This window comes from Silurus aristotelis, assembly GCF_946808225.1.
Source record: "Silurus aristotelis genome assembly, chromosome: 5".
NCBI classification, from domain to species: Eukaryota; Metazoa; Chordata; class Actinopteri; order Siluriformes; family Siluridae; genus Silurus; species Silurus aristotelis.
Window position 1 is genome coordinate 20,557,741 of NC_139578.1, and position 15,219 is coordinate 20,572,959.

Genomic DNA, 15,219 nt, shown 5'->3' on the forward strand with positions numbered 1-15,219 from the left:
GGGCCACATGAAAAATTGTAACTGTGTTGCAGGGCCGAACCTATGATAAATAAATTCTGCTCAATATTAATTTTCTCCCATTGTAAAAAGCAGTAAATTATATATTTTAATAAGCTGCTAGTAAGTAAAGTAATAAAGCGAGTGAAGCAAGTAGTAAACAGTTTAAAACAAAAAAAACCAAAACATGTTTCAACTTGTTAATTTTTAACTTGTTAATCTTCACAAATACTAAAAAGGTGTTTTGCAGTATGTTAAAGATAAGCAACTGAACAACTTTATACAAAAAGCAATAAGTGATTTTGATGTTTTCAGTTTAGTTTACTTGTTCAGTAGGAAAAATAAAGCGTTTGTTGAGTTTGCAGCTTGGCTAGCAAAGCCTCCGACTCCTTCGCGTGCTCTTCGTCAGATAAGCTCTTATATTTCTCCTCATGTTTGGTCAAGCAGTGACGATACAGATTGTAATCCTTAAACACAGGGACTTGTGTACCACAAACTAAGCACACGGCTTTACCTTTGACTGCTGTAAAGAAATATTTAGCAGTCCATGTCTTGTTGAAAACGCAGCATTCGGAATCAACGTTTCATTTTTTTAATGTAAACCGACATTTTTTGGGGGGGCCAGGGGTAGCTGGCTAGCATCACCTGTCGCAGACAGACAAAGATACGCGCCACCATATGTAAATAATACGCCATGGTTTTGCATGCACAGCATAAATACTTGTTCATTTGTGTTTATGACTGACATACCGCGAGCCAGACAGGGATGCCCAAAGGGTCGTATGTGGCCCGTAGGCCGTAAAATGCCCAGGTCTGCTGTACAGTGTATACACACACTATGTGCATCTTACTGCCCTTAACTGATGAAGACCTTTCGGCGACAAAATCATTTATACAACTAATTAATGCAATATCTACATCTAACACTAACCTCAACCTTAATATCCAAAATATATCAATTTAGTAACCAAATGATTCTTGATGCATACACACACATGCAGTTTCAGGTTACAAGCATGTTGTTGCAGATGATGACATGATGATAGATGATGGCTAAATCAGCTTCCATAACATTCATTATGTTTGTTGATCAGAGATTGTTCACAAGAGACAACAATTTTGGACATAATATTTTTTGATATCTGATAATTATCTGATATCTGATCAAATTTGTATGTACTTCTTGAACATAACATTCTACATTAAATCTAATTTTCTTTTCTTATAATCTCCACTCTTCTGGAAAGACTTTTTCTCTAAAGTTTGGGTTGTGGTTATGGATATTTGTGCTTATTCAGCCATTATTGAAGTCAGGTACTGATGTAGGGTGAGGAGGCCTGGGGTGCAGTCAGTGTTCCAATTCATCCCAAAGAGGATTGTAGGTCAGAGCTCTGCAAGAGGCCATGCAGGATCTTCCACTCTAACACATATTAACCATATCTTCATGGAACTGGCTTTGTGCACAAGGACATTTTCATGCTGGAACAAATTTGGGAATCCTAGTTTAAGTAAAGGGAAAAGTGAATGTTAAATCCAATGACATCCCTTACAACTGTGTGCCTCCAACTTTGTGGTAAAAGTTTGAACAAAAACCACAAATGGCTGGAAAAGGTCAGGTGTCTCAATACTTTTGTCAATATAGTGTATGTAGTTTTATTTATCTGGGGTAAATTTATACTTTTTTCAAACATGCCACTTCATAGGATAAGTGTAATGCTAATTAATTTTTTAATGGATGACAGCTATAGTAAACACTGAAAATGCTTTAGATACTACACTGAGACTATGGACTTTAAATTGTATAAAGCTAAACTGATTTGTAAATCACTGATTAATATAGAAACCAAATGATTAACTGCGATGCAGCAGTGTAGCCCTAAAAAAGAAAATGGTATTGTAAGAGCTTAGATTTGCTTTCATATCTTAGTGCTGTTTGGAAGCAGTGTTTTTAATATCCAGTCATTGTCAGGGTGCAATTTAACCTTTTAATTTAATCTCAAATGAATTTGCATATAATATAGAATCTCCCAGCCTGTCCAATGTCTACACCAAAATATTTTGATCTGTACAAATATAACTTCAGCCAACAGACTGGTTGGCAGAAATAGATAGGATGTGAATGGAACATTTCCTTTCTCTGTCCTGTTACTCTGCCAACTGGCATAATATTGGAAATAACCATAATATATATGCACTCTATATTGTGATGTGGTGCTGATCTTAACTGTAAAGGTCCTGGAGAATCTCAGCAACAATAGAGATGCAATGTAGCAGGAGGTAAAAATGCTTGTGGCTGTCGCTGCCATTTGTTCCCATGTATGCTAATGAGGCCTAACTGAAAGCATGACTTAAAAGTGAAGCACTATAGAGAGTATATGTTCCATTTCTCCTTATTTTCTGTCTTGTTCTCTCTCTGTCTCTGTCTCTGTCTCTGTCTCTGTCTCTGTCTGTCTCTCTCTCTCTCTCTCTCTCTCTCTCTCTCTCTCTCTCTCTCTCTCTCTCTCTCTCTCTCTCTCTCTCTCTCTCTCTTTCCTCTCCCTATGCTGTTATATTTTAATTACATTTCAATAGAGAAAATGTAATACTCATCTAAACATCCTTTTCTTAGTTTATTTCACCAACTTTCATTTAAATTTCTATATACTTCTATATTCTTTAATATACTGGCAACTAACACGACTAACACTAACCCCCTGCCCTGATATTTTTTGCTTGTATTGCCTTAGTAATCTTTTTTTTACTCTCTCTCTCTCTCTCTCTCTCTCTCTCTCTCTCTCTCTCTCTCTCTCTCTCTCTCACACACACACAGACACACACACACACACACACACACAAACACACACACACACACACACACACACACACACACACACACACACACACACACACACATACACACACACATGTGAGTGTGTGGATGTGTGTAGTCAGTAAGTTTCCTGTGATAGGATGGTGTATAATTGCCGGTGGTTGTTGGTAGCTTCTTTCTATCTGAGTATTCAGCTCTCCTTTCTTCCTGCAGTGGTAATAGCACATCTAATAAAAGTAGCATTATTGTGAAGAATTACACCACTCACACTATACTTGGGGACTGATTTCAAATATTTTCTCCACCTATTTGCATAAATTCCTAATACCTATACATAATTTCTGTTAAAAAATTATATATATATATATATATATATATATATATATATATATATATATATATATATATATATATTTATTTATTTATTTTTTTTTATAAAATCTTTTAACAGAAATTATTTACTTTTTTTTTTTTTTTTTTTTTTTTTTTTTTTTTTTTTTGGTGGTTTATCCATTAACATCTCCATTTGTGTTTTGGATTCACAGTGCTTTAAATGGCTTTAATTTGCATTGATTGAAATGGAAATGAGATCAGTAATAGACACATTGTTGCTGTCATTAGAGCATGAATGGGCTCTGATGGGGTGTCAATAGGAGATATGGTACACACTAAAGCAGATTAAGTGTTCACTTATCCAAGCACTACGTCTCTGTTGTGGCACTGTCATGCCATGAGCTCTTTAAAGATAAAAGCCTGATCTGACATGTGATATGTGTGTGTTGGACTTTTTAGTGCCATAGTCCCTTTTGTTTGTACAATGCTTTATTGCTTATATGTCCATTAGTTGATTATTTCGCTCATTTCTTTCTTTAGGCGTATGTGTTTGGCGAAGAAAAAGGCTAATTTACCACACACAGTGACACTAATACGCATATTGATCACTGTTGTGCTGTTGTTCACAACCTCAACCTCATCTCTGTTATCCCTCTGGCACTCCCCCCTGCCTTCATTTAGCTTTGCTCCCCATCATTACTCTGGTATTTCCTATGTCCCTGGCTTCCCATTGCTTTTCCAATGCGCCTGTTTTCTTTCTGTGTTGCTATCTATCCAGTGTCATCTTGCTCCCCCACTGCCCTTGTCTTGATGCTGTTTTGTCAGTTTGTTTTATTGAGTGTCTGACCTCCTACCGGCATTTCATCTCGTCCTTCTTTTTCTCTTTACTCATGCCTATGTGTCTGGCACAGTTTTTTGACAGTCATGCTTCTGCCAAATATGACTTTCAAAAATGCAAAACAATTTCTGCTCACACAGACAAAAAATCTTGCATCTTTACATTAAACTCTTTGCTCCAACTGATTATAACATCATTTCCTGACAGTGAAGTTGCTCACAAATTAGGAAAAAAGCTTTACTGATTCTAAAATACATATTAACAAGCATTTGTTATTATAATTCAAATTGCTCCTAAACCATTTAATGCCTTGGGAGGTGTGCAGTCACATCGCGACCGGTCGGGTCTCATTGGTGCCGCTACATAGGGAATGTATATTAATATTTCCAGAAGTCACCTTTTTGCCTCGAATGTACAGTGAATGCTGTTTCCCCAAGCTACATCTTAACCTTTTCTGCCGCATGGCTGATTTGAGAGGGAAAAACGTAGCAAACAAAACTACGCAAGGGCAGTTTCTACCTGGGGCACAACTCACGTTAACACAAAAAAAGTGCCAGACAGAGCCAGGAGCTGGCAGCACAATAGCTGTTAGCTTTATAGCCACTGGGCATAAGAGACAGGATTTCATTAAATGTAATCGTTTCTAATGGAGCCCAGCTTGTGCCTTGGCTTTGTCGATGTGCTGATGCTGCTCAATTTCCTTTCATTATAAACAACATTAGAGTGTATGTTGACATGATTCTTCTTTCATATGTAGTATCTTAAGCCTACACTGAACTGTGCGCCATGTTTAATGACTCAAGCTGACGTTTTTTTAATACAGCCATTTTGTAATGGCCTTTACCACACAGGGTAAAGACTGATCAAGCTGTCTGAGGAATTTCTCAGCACAGAGCTCATTACTCAGATCCCTGCAGTCAGACTGAAGAGGGATTAAACTCCATCCTGGGTCTCTTTGAATCTTGTAAAATGATATGGTTGACTTGCTGGTCTGTGACTGGATGTGTGTTATATGAGTATCGTAATAGGTCTGAGTGTAGAGTGCTGTTCAGTTACATTTTCTACACCCACCAACATCCACTTTGCTTTGGAAATCTTAAGCAAGTTGAATTTGGAATCTTTCTTGTAGAATTTCATCTGTAACCTCCAAGGGTTAACCCACAGCAACGTTTTAGTCCTTTGTGGTGTTAAAAGCCTTCATGCCTATAGCTGCACATGGTGTCTCGCATCAAAGTCTGTGCTAATGTTTTAAAATCAACCGCCTCAAAAGGTACTGATGCGTCATTGAATAAACAGTCATCCAGGCGTCATTTGCTTTCCTGGTTATGTATTAACTTCTCCCCACTTATGAGATCTCACACTAATTTCATGGAATTTTACTAGGCAGCTACCTGCTGTGCCACTATGACGCCTTACAGCTTCAGGGTCCTTGTGTCAATTCTGAGCATCCTTTTCAGAGCCGTGTCTACATGGGTTTCTTTTTCTTTGGATTTTCTCCCTAATTTAGTCTTGGCCAGCTCTCCCCGATCATATGACAGCTGCCAACCTGGGATGAAGAAAGCTATCACTTGTCTCTTCAGAGTCACAAGTTAGCTAACGGCATATTTTTTTAGGCGTTCGCTGCTGCTCATGTGGCATCACAGGGTGGCATAACACAAAAAGTGGAAAGTGATATCTTTCCCATTCTGTATAGCTGATTAGCTTGCGTTGCTGGGATTGACAGCGAGGAGAAGGTATGCCAACCTCCCACTGAAACAGCATGACTGATTTTACACTCTTGGATGAGATGATTACTGCTTTCTTTGCACCACATGGTGGCTACTATATGTCTGTAAAGGTTTCCTCCAGGTACTCTGGTTTCTTTCAACCTACAAAAATACATACCATTTAGTGGGCAATCTGCAATAAATTGCTTGTACTTTTAAATAAGTGTGTAAATGTGAATAGTTGCACATGTAGTCCAAAGACTGAGTAGCATCTCGTCTGGTGCATAGCCCAGAATTCTTGGGATAGGCTTTTGATCCAAGGTCCAAGATTATGCACTTACAGAATGTATTAATGAATGTAATAGATATGCGTCGGTTTCTGTAGGATTTTGCCATTCATTTACTAATTAACCAATCAATCATAAAGTCAATCATCCTGGAAAAAATATATACATGTACAGTAAAAGGGGTTTAGTTAAGCGGGAGAGAGGCTTTGCCTTCCACTTGAGGGTATTGTGCCTTCACACCAGAAGTTCTTCTGTGCTCTTGTTTCTGTTTGTAGTGTACCCCTCTAATGCCTTTAGAATACAAACATGTACGCACACACACACACACACACACACACACACGCACACACACACACACACACACACACACACACACACACACACACACACACGCACACACACACACACACACACAAACAAACACCTAATCCCCATGGCTTTATCTTTGTCCTTATTTGAACTGAAATATTTTGTGTAGACAGAAGGCAACAAACAAGGAAGTAAACACCCCCACCCTCCAGAAATAAAACGTTTTTTTAACCAGATAAACCATCAGCTCGACAGAAATAACAGCCACTCCGATCTCTGTGTTATTTCTCTCACTCTCTTTCACATAGAAACACATACATATAATTTAAGATCTACTTTGAGCTAACCAGCACCTAGATGTTCAAACCATGTTGTTAAAGCAAGTCTAAAGCTTGGATTTTTGGTAGGATAGGACTCTTCAGTTTGTCCTTTTTTTGCACACTCCCTACCAAGTGCACAAAGTGAAGAACCCTTAGGCTGACGTACAAATTTGCAATGAATATTTATAAGGATGCAGATCAACACTGTTTGACAGTAAAAAAGCTGTCAGTCATATAGATGTAAGGTTGGCTCTAGGCTGTGTTGCTGTGATGATTGTGGGTGGAAAGTTTCTAGGTCCATTAATATCTAATTGAAAATGGCAGTGCTTTACCACAATTGTATGTTATTTATGTCGGGCTTGTTATAAATTTAAACTTTGTGTGGGTGAGTCAGTGTGTATGTGTGTGTGTGAACTTTCTATACACTTGAGGGTTATACATACTGCAGGGAACATTTTTCCCCATGTTTATCACATTTATTAAAGCTATTGTGTGCAGTGTTGGCAATCTCGCTAATGTTCATGAATTTTCCTTCCAATGCCCTCCATCCACACCTTCCTTTTTTAGATTACATTTGAGGATGTTTGTAGAATTTGGCAGATGTATAACTAGTTTAATTGTATCAAAGAGCATGCACTTTCTTCTGTGATATCACTTACACTTTTTCTTTTTTACACTCAGTCAAGTCATTATAAATGATATTAATAAATGTAAATTATTTATAAGTGGTTGGGTCACCACTTAAAAGAAGTAGGGCATGGGCAGGTTGTTACAGCTATCATAGTTATAGAGAGATTTCTAAATTTAATATGCAGATCCTTACCAGTCTAAAGCTGAGAGGAAGAGGGTTGCTTCAATTAGAATAATAAAAAAAGACTTCTTTTGAATGTATTAAAAAGCAGTATTGAATGTCCAGTTTCTCGAAGAAGTTGCTCCTACTCACTCCACAGTGCTCCTGAAGGACTACAGTACCTACATTGGGAATGATAGAACAACATGATAGAGATATAGAAGCACATTTGGGAGAAATTGTCACAGAGCAAACCCCAGCTTATTAGACTTCTGGGCAAGGAGTGGATTGTTCCCTTTGTTCAATTACAAAGTTGAACATAAGTGTACTTGGTACCAGAGCACCTTGAGGCAAAGGTCAATGATTGATTTTGTGATTGTATCATAAGACTTGAGGCTGTATGTTTATGACACTAGAGTAAAAGTAAAGCTGTCAGCCAATCCCCATTTGGTGTTGAGTTAGACTCATCACACAAGGTATCACTCAATTTTATCTACTGAATGAGGACTACACCGAGTCTGAACGGACCATGTTCAATCATGAAAGAAGTTGCAAGAAGGTTGTGGCCAAAAGACTGTGAGTGCCTTTTAAGGCAGTGATGCTAGGAAGTGCTGGTGAGAGACTTTAAAGGAGCTTTCTCCCGAATTAATCAAAATTTACAGAGGAGTCAGAAAGGCTTCAGTAAAAGCAATATCTCAGGAATGGGAGGAATTTGGAGAGGCCAATAAAAAAATATAGCATATTAAATGACTGTCATTCTTTTATGGCACATAGAGTGTGTCATTGAAACACTTTCTTACTCTATGTGGTGGTACAAGGGGCTAATTTGATGGAGGCTATTTTTCAAGTTGAATGGAGATTTTGGCCAGCTATATGCTTATTAAAAAATTTAAAATATTTGGTGACATTTTTTTCCATTGAATAAAATATTACCTTTTTCAATAAATACCCAGTAACAAAATTAATTTCCTGATTATTTATCGTGTTTTATTATGCTTACTGAATAATATGTTTTAGTAATGAATTAATTTGTGATGAATAAGTGCGGTGCAACCTAGGACTGAATTTTAGCTAGTGACCTAAATGATTTATTTATCTATATATTTTTGTGGGAATGTACATTCGACATTTTCATATCCTTTGAATTGCTCAGGCATCCCCTGTGGTAAAACCAAACCCTATGCCATTGCCTCTTTAAGGTATTATAAATTTGCAATAATGCTCAAGTTACATGGAACTAGAGATTTTCCTCCAGTTAAAATAAATCTTACATATATTTTGTTCCCTTTTACAAGTACAGAGCCAATGGAATGCAGTTAGCATCTAACCAGAAGTGCAATGTATATAAATAAACAAATCTAATCAACTTCAAATGTATTTACAATAACATATTATAGGAGTGCAAAGTATGATGTACAAGGGCAAAGACCAGCTCAGTCAATATATATTACAAATAATGCAGTACAAGGTGCAAATGTGAAGCTAAACACAGATTGGCATTATTCTAAATAAGGTATATGTTTATGTAATGACCAGTGACCATAACAGTACAAAAAGGAAACATAAGGTAGAACAGAAAGAGGCATAGTAGGAAACAATGTAAGTGTACAGTATGGAGACATTAATGTACAGTGCAGTCTTTTGAGTAGTGTTAAGTTGACTGAGTTGGATGTAGAGATCATCGTTTATTTATAGAGTTCAATAGGCTGATAGCTAAAATGAAAGAAATTGTTCTTAAATCTGCTGGTGTGACAGTGAATTCACCTATAACGTTTCCCAGATGGAAGAGGAAAAAACAGACCCTTCATAGGCAGCGTTTCTGGTATATGTCTTTGATCGAGGGTAGCTGAACACCAGTGATGTGTTTTTGCCACCTGTTGGATGGCGTACTGGTCTGAGACCATACCACACTTACCAATCTTGTTGGGGGAAAAAGCTCAAAGTAAAAAATTTGTGTAAATTCTCGAGTGTCATTTGCTTGCTTGGCTCATTTCTGTTTTTTCTTTTTTTTTTGCTCTGCCTATTCACCTGGCTGAACAGCCAATCCGAGAAACACTCTCTCCTCCATGCCCTCAAGTGCTATTTCACCATGTTTAATCGGCTCTGACAGGTGATGATAGGATCCAAATAGTGCCAACGTCCACAGAACTGCAGGCCAAGGACATGGATGGACACTTTTTGACCTTAGCATTATAAGATTCTTTCAGGGTGAATTGCACATTGGACCTTATAACACTATGTCATGACTTGAAGGCAGTTGGGTCGGAGTGTCAGGGCCATAAGCGGATATTGAAGAGAAAAGCCTCATAAGTCTGCAGCTGAATTAAATGTCACACACATGCATATATTCTTAACTTTCCCTCTCTGGTTTTTCTTTTTCTCACCTGTTTCTCTCTATTTTACCTTCTCTATCTCACAGCCCCATTTATTGCTTTGATGTTGTATTTATTACTTCAGATTTTCTTCTTTTATCTGCACATATTTCATTTTTTATCATATTATCTCCCCCTTCAGTTTATTCCCTGAGTCATAAGAAGTGTGTGTGTGTGTGTGTGTGTGTGTGTGTGTGTGTGTCTTCATTTAAAATAAGAGCTGTCAAAGACAATAATCAGGGCTGTTGATAAGAGCATGCAGCATTCTTTAGTTTGTAAATGTGGATATGAGATTTTAACGTGGTGAGAGTAAAGATTTAAGACATTTTTTAAGACAAATTTTTTTCATCTCATGCTGTTTATAGCACATTTTTTCTTTTTTTTTTCAAGGGACACTTTAATAATCTACAGAGTATTTTACTCATCACTTCAGATCATGTCTTCATCTTCGTCGACTTTGTTTGGATATCTGTATTATTTTGTAAAAGTTCTCCAGACATCATACAGACACATAATATAGAGTATACAGTACAGACACATCGAGCTTGTAGAAGCCTTTTATTTAAATGTTTGGCCCTATTCATTTAATTTGATGGTGATATTTTTGTGAGACATGGTAAAGGTAAAGGTTCAGGTGTAGCTAACTATACAAGTGGCACACTGTTTTTAAACCTTATTCTTTGTTTGTGTGCTTTATTTAGTTTAATTTATTTGTGAAAAATGGATTTTTCGAACACAGGACGTATCAAACCTCATAGCAGACACAAGAAATGACTACAAGGCAATTTGCTTCAGGATAGTTAAGGATAGCATGTGGATTTAAATTGACATCATAAGGCCCAACTAAAAAGCAATAAAAGCAATAAAATTTGGAGATTACAGACTTTCTGTGTTGCAGATGTCCAGGTACTAATTCTTTAATACTAGTTCTAAAATGAAGACGATATAATAGCCTTGTACCAGCCTCTGGGATACATGAGAGTTATACAGTCATTTGTAGGCAGAATGCTCTTATCTAATAGGGGAGGATTGGTGTAGCTGATGATTAAACTTAAAATGACTTTTTTAATGTAAAAAATGGAGAGATAAAAAAAGCATATTACAGTCTGAAACTAGTTGCACATCTGTTTATATACAGTATAATAATAACATTGACAATAAGATTCATATCTAATATTATGTCGTATCCATTGAGGCTACATCCACATTAACTGGCATAAATCTGAAAACGCACCTTTGGCTTTTTGTCCACATCGAAAAAAGAAAAAATAGAGCATTTGGAAATGGTAGATGTTGTGCCTGCTATTCAGTTTGATAGAGTTGTTAAACATTAATGTCACTTAAGATTGCATTTTTTCTTTAGGAGACGGATGATCCGCTGTGGCGACCCCTAACGGGAGCAACCGAAAGAAAAAGATGATTACATTTTTTAAAAAAGGATTGAATGTTTGCAAGCAATTCCATCAATTTAAAGAGTCATTTTGAATGCATGCTTAGTATTTGGCTGTAAGGCTGTAAGGTGTTTGGAAAACATTTGGAAACGTCATTAAGGTGCGAGCATTTTAACCTGAAAATGTAGTTTTCTTTTATATACACAGAGTTAAGAACCAAATCAGTAAACATTACTTTTAAATCAACAATATAATTTTTGTACATTAAATCTTTATTTAAATGATGTAGTGTTTATAAATGCTTCCCCAATGGAAGTCTTAACAACGTTGAACACACTAACATCAAATTAAAATGCAACAATCATTTGAACAAGTATTCAAGATTGGTAATATCACTTAACAATAAGAATAGGTAACTGTTAAACCAAAGGTTCTGTACAAGCCTAAATTCATGAAAATCTTTGCTGATCATTTGACTCCAGTTCAAAACATTTTATCTCATTTCAACCAAAATTAATATGGTGTTTATAATGAATAAAATACAGTATGTTAGTGGCATAAATATGTAAAGCATATTTATAAACTTCAAAAAGCTGAGTAATACATATATTATATATTATAGAATATATTAAAATATTGTTATTTTGAATAAAATGACACTTTCCAGTTTATAATCCAGCTCAGACAGTGTAGTATTGATGTAAAATGGTACCAGAAGTTTGTATTTGAAAAGGAGGCGAGCTGAGTTCTGGAGGATTTAGGGCCTTCAGAGGAAGATAAAACTAATTTCCACTGAGACATCTGTGGCGGAAATGAAAGTAGCTAGAAATGAACACATTGATCAGAGATCAGCTGGATCTGAGTGTGGCAGTGCTTTGGTGCAGAGAGAACAAGGTTGTTATAATTATTATTACTACATATTATTATTATTATTATTATTATTATTATTATTATTATTATTAGTAGTAGTAGTAGTAGTAGTAGTAGTAGTAGTAGTAGTGGTAGTAGTTTTAGTGGTAGTAGTAATAAAAGTATGTAGTAATGGAGTTCCTCCCTAAAGTAGTACCACAAAGTTGGATGTTTTTAGAGGGTGGTTTTGGATGAGGTAGCACTAGATTTTTCCTTCACTTGAACAAACCTGTTCCAGTATGTTCCAGTATGACAATGTGCAAAAATATAATAATTTGCTTCATGAAAATATGGTTTACATGGTTTGAAGTACAATATATTTAGTGGCCTGCTATAGATCTTTGACCTCAACTCTACTGAACAACTTTGGGATGAATTGGAATGCTGACTGTACCCTGTACTTGACTTTACCAAAGCCCTTGTGACTATATGAGCACAAATCTACATGAGCACACTCCGGAATCTAGTGCAACATCATCTCAGAAGATTGGAGGTTATTATAATAGCAAATGGGGAACTAAAGATGGAAGAATATGTCCAAAAAGCAGATACAGATCTAATGGTCAGGTGTCCACAATCTGTTGTCTGTATAGTGTATGTATATGTAATGAAGAGACTGTTCAGTGTTTAATGAGATAATTACAAATTGTCACAATATATAGTTGTATTTCAGTGCTTATCATCTGACAGCATGAAAAACAATAAATGTCTTCAGGTCATGTTTAGTCTGAGGCAGATGCTTATATTTAAATGCAGTGGGCTGGATGCTATAGAAATCTAATATCCTCTGAAGCCTGCAATAGTCAAATGATTTACATACTTTGAATGTCATATGCCGAAATGTCCCTAACACATCTCTAAATACAAATAACTGTCCCCATGGAAATATTTCATGTTTGTATAGTTTAGTGTGAATTTTATATAGTTAGGTCACAAACATTTTCTTTTATTTCACAATCTTAATGATATCTCTACCAGCACACCCACCAAATGTATTCCAACGATTAAACAACATTGCACATCATGTGGTATGAAATCAGGAAGTCAGAAACAGATGGCTTAGGCTATAGAAAAGCCGAATCAGCTTTTTTTGATCATATGTAGTTCTGAGCTCTGTGATCCCCATCAGCATGTGATATGGTTAAGCATAGCACAAAGACCACTTTGATAAAACATGGTATGAATGCAATCATCAACTTAGCTTAGTTTGTTATGAAGAAGAAAATGGTTTGAACTCTTTTGCCTTAGCATATTATCAGCACTAAATGCATTGACTTGAATAAAACTAGGGAAATATGCTTTGGCAAACTTTCTTTTTCTGGTAAGGACATACACTGCTGAATTCAAAATTAGCTGAAGTTTCATTAAAGAGGCAGCATGGCAGCCAGGCGGTAACACCTTACTATAGTGCAATCTAGACTATCTATGAAAGCATGCATTAGTCATTAGTTTCTCAGCCTTAGGTATATAAATACATACTGTGTGTGTGTGTGTGTGTGTGTGTGTGTGTGTGTGTGTGTGTGTGTGTGTGTGTGTGTGTGTGTGTGTGTGTATATATACCTGAAGCCCATTTGTGTGTGTGTGTTTGTATGTGTGTGTGTGTGTGGTATCTGTTTCTCAGATGCTAATTACAAATATTATGTACATAGGACTTAAATAATAATTTACCATTAGGGTTCCTTTGGGTTATTAGAGTAGTGCCAGGACCAACAATTCAGTCTTTTTTTGGCTAGCAAAAATCAGTATCTCTTTTTTCATTTATTTATTTATTTTTTAAATTATGTTAACTTTCATGTTTTTTTTAATATACAGTCTGTTTGCATTCCTGTGCTGGTAAATTAGGCTGAACTGACAAATATAATTGCATGTCATCAGCATACAAGTGAAAGCCAACATTATGTTTGCCAGTTGCACGTCCAAGAGCCGGGATATAAAGCAAGAATAATAGATGCCTTAAACAGAACTTTGTAGGACATTGTGTTATATTTTGGGCTTTGGATGTATCCCTATTTACACTGACAAACTGGTATCAATCTGTCAAATGAGATCTGAATCAGGCAAGACATTGTCTATTTAACCCAACTGGATTTTCATGCTTGTCTATTAAAATATTATAGTCAGTAATGAAAAATGGTGCCAGGAATAAAACCAAAATGAATCCACATTCTGAGGCAAGCGGGAGGTAGCTGATTACTTTAGCCAGCACTGTGTCTCTAATTTTATCTTTTTGGAAACAAGATTGCAAAAAAAGAGAAATGCTGCTAGGGCTACAACTTTTTCTGTAATCCTGCATACAAAGGGCATTGTGAAGAGTGGATAATAATTAGAGAGATCACCGATGTAAAGAAGTGGTTTATTAAAAAGTGGTCTAACAGGACTAAATGAGGAATTTTTTGTAAACGCTTCAAATCCACTGACTATAATACGACCCAAATGGTTAACAGGATTGAGGTGTAGAGCTTGTTAGATCTAAAAGAACTCAAGTCAGGTTATGTCACTTCATTGGTTCTTATCATTAGAAGATGGAGGTGTACATAATGGATTTCTTGCAGTCTGCCTTTTTAATTTAATTAATTTTTTTTGCCATTGTGGTCTTTCTTTTATTAGTTTTTAAATTAGGTTTTGGTGAAATACATTTTAATGTGAGAATAGTCAGCGATGATAGCTAGCTTTTGTAACTCATTCTCAGCGATTGTCTTGGTAACACATGAATACACTATGAAGAGGAGGGCAGTCCATTGCAGAGCAACACTTACACTTTAACAAAATGTATCAGTTTATTGACTACATGTTTTTGTGAAAGAGCAGAGTAATCTGGAGCTCTAAGGCTGCACCGTTACCCACTGTACCACTATTTAACTCACAGTGGGTACTGAAATGACAAAAATATCTACCCAAAAGGTAGTTCTTTAAACTCTACTTCACCAGTTTTAAAATATATCCTCAGCAGAGAGTTTTCCTATATTAAAATGGAACCACATTAGGAACCACAGGACTACCACTGTAAGAGGAAAAATTAGATAAACACAGCACATACACTATTTATGAATTTGGTTCTAGTCCGAGAGATTGTATTAGAGACTCAAATCAGAATATTTTGAACCCCCTAAACAAAGGATTACACTGATTGCTAGGTTTCTCTGACAGGTCCCTAGCTA

At 36.3% G+C, this 15,219-nt stretch overlaps 1 protein-coding gene across 1 annotated transcript in view; it reads left to right on the plus strand.

Annotated features, from left to right (window-relative positions):
* Positions 1-15,219, plus strand: part of pcxb (pyruvate carboxylase b) — a 193,423-nt gene that overhangs the window by 40,097 nt on the left and 138,107 nt on the right. The window lies entirely within an intron of this gene.